General features: G+C 47.4%; 1 long non-coding RNA gene across 7 annotated transcripts; it reads left to right on the top strand.

The window, feature by feature from the left end:
- Positions 1 to 243: 243 nt before the first annotated feature.
- LOC127906387 (uncharacterized) lies at positions 244 to 1,235 on the top strand. 7 transcript variants are annotated; one of them, XR_008061145.1, is made up of 3 exons: positions 244 to 383; positions 472 to 559; positions 722 to 1,235. It is a non-coding gene; the product is annotated as an uncharacterized LOC127906387 (long non-coding RNA). The 7 variants fall into 7 exon arrangements; XR_008061143.1 differs by having other exon boundaries at positions 700 to 1,235; XR_008061140.1 differs by having other exon boundaries at positions 472 to 647.
- Positions 1,236 to 5,428: the final 4,193 nt, after the last annotated feature.

The raw sequence follows: 5,428 nt of genomic DNA, 5'->3' as shown, positions 1-5,428 counted from the left end.
TGCAAGAGGTGAATTTTATATTTAATGAAGCCTTTATTATTATTAACCTTTATTTAACCAGGAGAGTCAGTATAGAACAAATTGTTATTTACAATGATGACCTGGCAATGGATCGTATCTTAGGTACCATGATCCTCTTTTTCAGAGACCTGAGGAGGACGTGGGTGAAGGTTGGGAGTTTGGAGGTTTTGGGTGGTGAGTAGGGAGGTTTTGGGTGGTGAGTAGGGAGGTTTTGGGTGGTGAGTAGGGAGGTTTTGGGTGGTGAGTAGGGAGGTTTTGGGTGGTGAGTAGGGAGGTTTTGGGTGGTGAGTAGGGAGGTTTTGGGTGGTGAGTAGGGAGGTTTTGGGTGGTGAGTAGGGAGGTTTTGGCTGGTGAGTAGGGAGGTTTTGGGTGGTGAGTAGAGAGGTTTTGGGTGGTGAGTAGGGAGGTTTTGGGTGGTGAGTAGGGAGGTTTTGGGTGGTGAGTAGGGAGGTTTTGGGTGGTGAGTAGGGAGGTTTTGGGTGGTGAGTAGGGAGGTTTTGGGTGGTGAGTAGGGAGGTTTTGGGTGGTGAGTAGGGAGGTTTTGGCTGGTGAGTAGGGAGGTTTTGGGTGGTGAGTAGGGAGGTTTTGGGTGGTGAGTAGGGAGGTTTTGGGTGGTGAGTAGGGAGGTTTTGGGTGGTGGGAGGTTTTGGGTGGTGGGAGGTTTTGGGTGGTGGGGAGGTTTTGGGTGGTGAGTAGGGAGGTTTTGGGTGGTGAGTAGGGAGGTTTTGGGTGGTGAGTAGGGAGGTTTTGGGTGGTGAGTAGGGAGGTTTTGGCTGGTGAGTAGGGAGGTTTTGGGTGGTGAGTAGGGAGGTTTTGGGTGGTGAGTAGGGAGGTTTGCCCAGACAAGGAACTTTCCACCGTTTCTTTTCTCATTCTTTGTTTTGTCTGTGTTGTTTTCTCAGCATTGCAATGCATCACTTGACATTATCCAAGCAGGTTTGAGCTGCAGTGCATCAGCTGAAAGCAATTTGGTGCCGAACACAGCTGCCAGGCGGATAAGACTTTCCTTCTTTCGTTTACTTTGAAATGCTGCAGGTTTTTTTTACATCCAAAATACACAAGGCGGCCAAATTGCAGACATGTGTGTGTAAGGGGCAGAGAAACACTGCATTCTTCCATGCCCCAGAATGCAAAACTCCCAACTGTTTATCTAAAGAACACAGAACACTTTAGCACTATTAAGAAACATGTCATACAGTAAACTAAAGGTTTCCTCCCACGAAAAATCCCTGTCCTGTTTATTATTCTTTGCAAAAAGTTATTTTAGTTTTGACTCACAAACTGACTGGCAGATCACAATTAAGCATTGGTGTTGTAATTGGGTTGTGTACAGGCTCCACGTGGGACACTAACAGGCAAGGCAAACGTGGAAGTGCTGGGATTATTTGTCTGTGGATACATCCTAAATGGCACACTATTCCCTATTTAGTGCACTACTTTTCACCAGAGACGACAGGCCTCTGGTCAAAAGTAGTGCACTATATGAGGAATAGGGTGCCGTTTGGAACACACTGTGGGCAGGTTGAAGCTGTAGATGGCTGTGGACCGGTGCCCTGGCCTGGACTGTCTCTCTCTCACGGAGTACCTGAACAACAACACAGCACAGCCTAGCCTGACAGAGGAAACACCGTGACTCTGTTTTCAACAAGGTCCCTCTCTGTAATAGTTCTCAAACACACAGAGTGGTATGAAAACTCTGGTCATGGTGAAAGTATACAGGGCCTTCGGAATGTATTGAGACCCATTTATTTTTCCACATTTTGTTACGTTACAGCCTAATTCTAAAATTGATTAAAAAATAAATACATCCTCAGCAATCTACATACTTTATACCCCATAATGACATTGCGAAAACAGGTTTTTAGAAGAAAAAAAATGAAATATCTTATTTACATAAGTTTTCAGACCTTTGCTTATGAGACTCGAAATTGAGCTCAGGTGCCATCTTGTTTCCATTGATCATCCTTGAGCTGTTTCTACAACCTGATTAGAGTCCACCTGTGGTAAATTCAATTGATTGCACATGATTTGGAAGGGCACACACCTGTCTATATAAGGTCTCACAGTTGACAGAGCAAAAACCAAGCCATAAGGTCAAAGGAATTGTCCGTAGAACTCAGAGACAGGATTGTGTCGAGGCACAGATCTGGGGAAGAGTACCAAAAAAAATATCTGCAGCATTGAAAGTCCCCAAGAACACAGTGGCCTCCATCATTCTTAAATGGAGAATGTTTGGAACCACCAAGACTCTTCCTAGAGCTGGGTACCCGGCCAAACTGAGCAATTGGTGTAGAAGGGCCTTGGTCAGGGAGGTTACCAAGAACCCGATGGTCACTCTGACAGAGTTCTAGAGTTCCTCTGTGGAGATGGGAGAACCTTCCAGAAGGACAACCATCTCTGCAGCACTCCAGAGTGGCCAGACGGAAGCCACTCCTCAGTAAAAGGCCCATGACAACTGATTGGAGTTTGCCAAAAGGCATCTAAAGACTCTCAGACCATGAGAAACAACATTCTCTGGTCTGATGAAACCAAGATTGAAGTCTTTGGCCTGAATGCCAAGCTTCACCAAGCGTTACGTCTGAAGGAAACCTGGCACCATCCCTACAGTGAAGCATGGTGGTGGTGACAGCATCATGCTGTGGGGATGTTTTTCAACGGCAGGGACTGGGAAACTAGTCAGGATCGAGGCAAAGATGAACGGAGCAAAGTACAAAGAGATCCTTGATGAAAACCTGCTCCAGAGCACTCAGGACCTCAGACTGGGGCGAAGGTTCACCTTCCAACAGGACAACAACCCTAAGCACACATTCAAGACAATGCAGGAGTGGCTTCGGGACAAGTCTCTGAATGTCCTTGAGTGGCACAGCCAGAGCCCGGACTTGAACCCTATCGAACATCTCTGGAGAGAGCTGAATATAGCTGTGCAGTGACGCTCCCCATCCAACCTGATAGAGCTTGAGAGGATCTGCAAAGAAAAATGGTAAACTCCCCAAATACAGGTGTGCCAAGCTTGTAGCTTCATACCCAAGAAGACTCAATGCTGTAATCGCTGCCAAAGGTGCTTCAACAAAGTACTGAGTAAAGGGTCTGAATACTCCTGAGTGGCGCAGTGGTCTAAGGGGCGTCACTACAGTCCCAGGTTCGATTCCAGGCTGTATCACATCCGGCCGTGATTGGGAGTCCCATTGGGCGGCACACAATTGGCCCAGCGTCGTCCAGGTTTGGCCAGGGTAGGCCGTCATTGTAACAATTTGTTCTTAATTGACTTGCCTTGTTAAATAAAGGTCAAATTAACAAACTGTCACGCTCTGACCTTTAATATCTCTGTTTTTTAATATTTTGGTTAGGTCAGGGTGTAACAAGGGAGGGTATGCTAGTTTTGTATTGTCTAGGGTTTTTGTATTTCTAGGGGTTTTGTAGGTCTAGGTATCTATGGTGGCCTGATATGGTTCCCAATCAGAGGCAGCTGTTTATCTTTGTCTCTGATTGGGGATTATATTTAGGTGGCCATTTCCCTTTTGTGTTTGTGGGTTCTTATTCTATGTCTAGTTGCCTGTCTGCACTCTTCGTATTAGCTTCACGTTTCATTCGTTTTGTTGTTTTGTTAGTTTGTTCAGTGTTCTTTCTTTATTAAAAGAAGAATGTACATATACCACGCTGCACCTTGGTCCGATCATTATGACGATCATGACAGAAGAACCCACCACAAAAGGACCAAGCAGCGTGTTCAGGAGGAATGGACATGGGAAGAGATTCTGGATGGAGCAGGACCATGGACGTAGGTGGGGGAGTATCGCCTTCCGAAGGAAGAAATAGAGGCAGCTAAAGCGAAACGCCGATATTACGAGGAGAAATACAAACGAGGCAAGCACGAGATGCAGCCCCAATAAAAAATAATTGGGGGGCACACGGGGAGATTGGCTGAGTCAGGTTGGAGACAGGCACCGTGTTATGCAGAGATGCGCACGGTGTCTCCAGTTCGCATTCATAGCCCGGTGCACTCTATTCCAGCTCCTCGCATTTGCCGGGCTAGAATGGGCTTCCAGCCAGGACGGATGGTGCCGGGTCAGCGCTCCTGGTCTCCAGTACACCTCCTTGGACCAGGATATCCTGTGCCGGCTCTGTGTACTGTGTCTCCAGGGCGTCTGCACAGCCCAGTGCGTCCTGTGCACTTGCTGGGCTCAGGTGAGCATCAAGCCAGGACGCATTGTGCCAGCTCTACGCTCCAGATCTCCAGTGCGCCTCCAGAGTCCAGTACGTCCTGTGCCTCCTCCTCGCACTGGCCCTGAGGTGTGTGTCTTCAGCCCGGTACCACCAGTGCCGGCACCAGGTATCCAGTGCGCCTCCGCAGTCCAGAGCTTCCGGCAACAGTACCCAGTCCAGAGCTTCCGGCGACAGTACCCAGTCCAGAGCTTCCGGCGACAGTACCCAGTCCAGAGCTTCCGGCGACAGTACCCAGTCCAGAGCCTCCAGCGACGATCCCCAGTCTGGTGTCTCTGGCGATGATCCGCAGTCCAGAGCCTCCGGCGATGATCCACGGTCCAGTTTTACAAAGGCGGAGGGATCAGCGTAAGGAGGGGTGGCTGCCTCCAGCACCGGAGCCGCCACCGAGGGTAGATGCCCACCCGGACCCTCCCCTATAGGTTCAGGTTTGCGGCCGGGAGTCCGCATCTTTGGGGGGGTACTGTTACACTCTGACCTTTAATATCTCTGTTTTTTAAATATTTTGGTTAGGTCAGGGTGTGACAAGGGTGGGTATGCTAATTTTTGTATTGTCTAGGGTTTTTGTAGGTCTAGGGGTTTTGTAGGTCTAGGTATTTATATGTCTATGGTGGCCTGATATGGTTCCCAATCAGAGGCAGCTGTTTATCGTTGTCTCTGATTGGGGATTATATTTAGGTGGCCATTATCCCTTTTGTGTTTGTGGGTTCTTATTCTATGTTTAGTTGCCTGTCTGCACTATTCGTATTAGCTTCACGGTTTGTTCGTTTTGTTAGTTTGTTCAGTGGTCTTTCTTTATTAAAAGAAGAATGTACATATACCACGCTGCACCTTGGTCCGATCATTATGACGATCGTGACACAAACAAACAAAAATAATGTGAAATTTCAGTTTTTATGTTTAACACATTTCTAAAAACCTGTTTTTGCCTTGTCACTGTGGGTATTGTGTGTAGATTGATGAAGGAAAAAAACTTTGTAATCAATTTTAGAATAAGGCTGTAACGTAACAAAATGTGGAAAAAGTCAAGGCGTTTGAATACTTTCCAAAGGCACTGTATAACCTGCTCAGGCATGTGGTGCTATTTCTTAACGGTTGGTTCCAGCCCTGATGAAAGAGCATCAAGGTGTTCCTGTGGAGTAGCGATGGACTGATATAACATGGAGATGTTACATCATGTTCCTTG

The sequence above is a fragment of the Oncorhynchus keta genome, chromosome 12, assembly GCF_023373465.1.
Source record: "Oncorhynchus keta strain PuntledgeMale-10-30-2019 chromosome 12, Oket_V2, whole genome shotgun sequence".
Lineage (NCBI taxonomy): Eukaryota > Metazoa > Chordata > Actinopteri > Salmoniformes > Salmonidae > Oncorhynchus > Oncorhynchus keta.
Note: the sequence above shows the minus strand (reverse complement) of the source record. Positions and strands in the feature narration are given on the sequence as shown.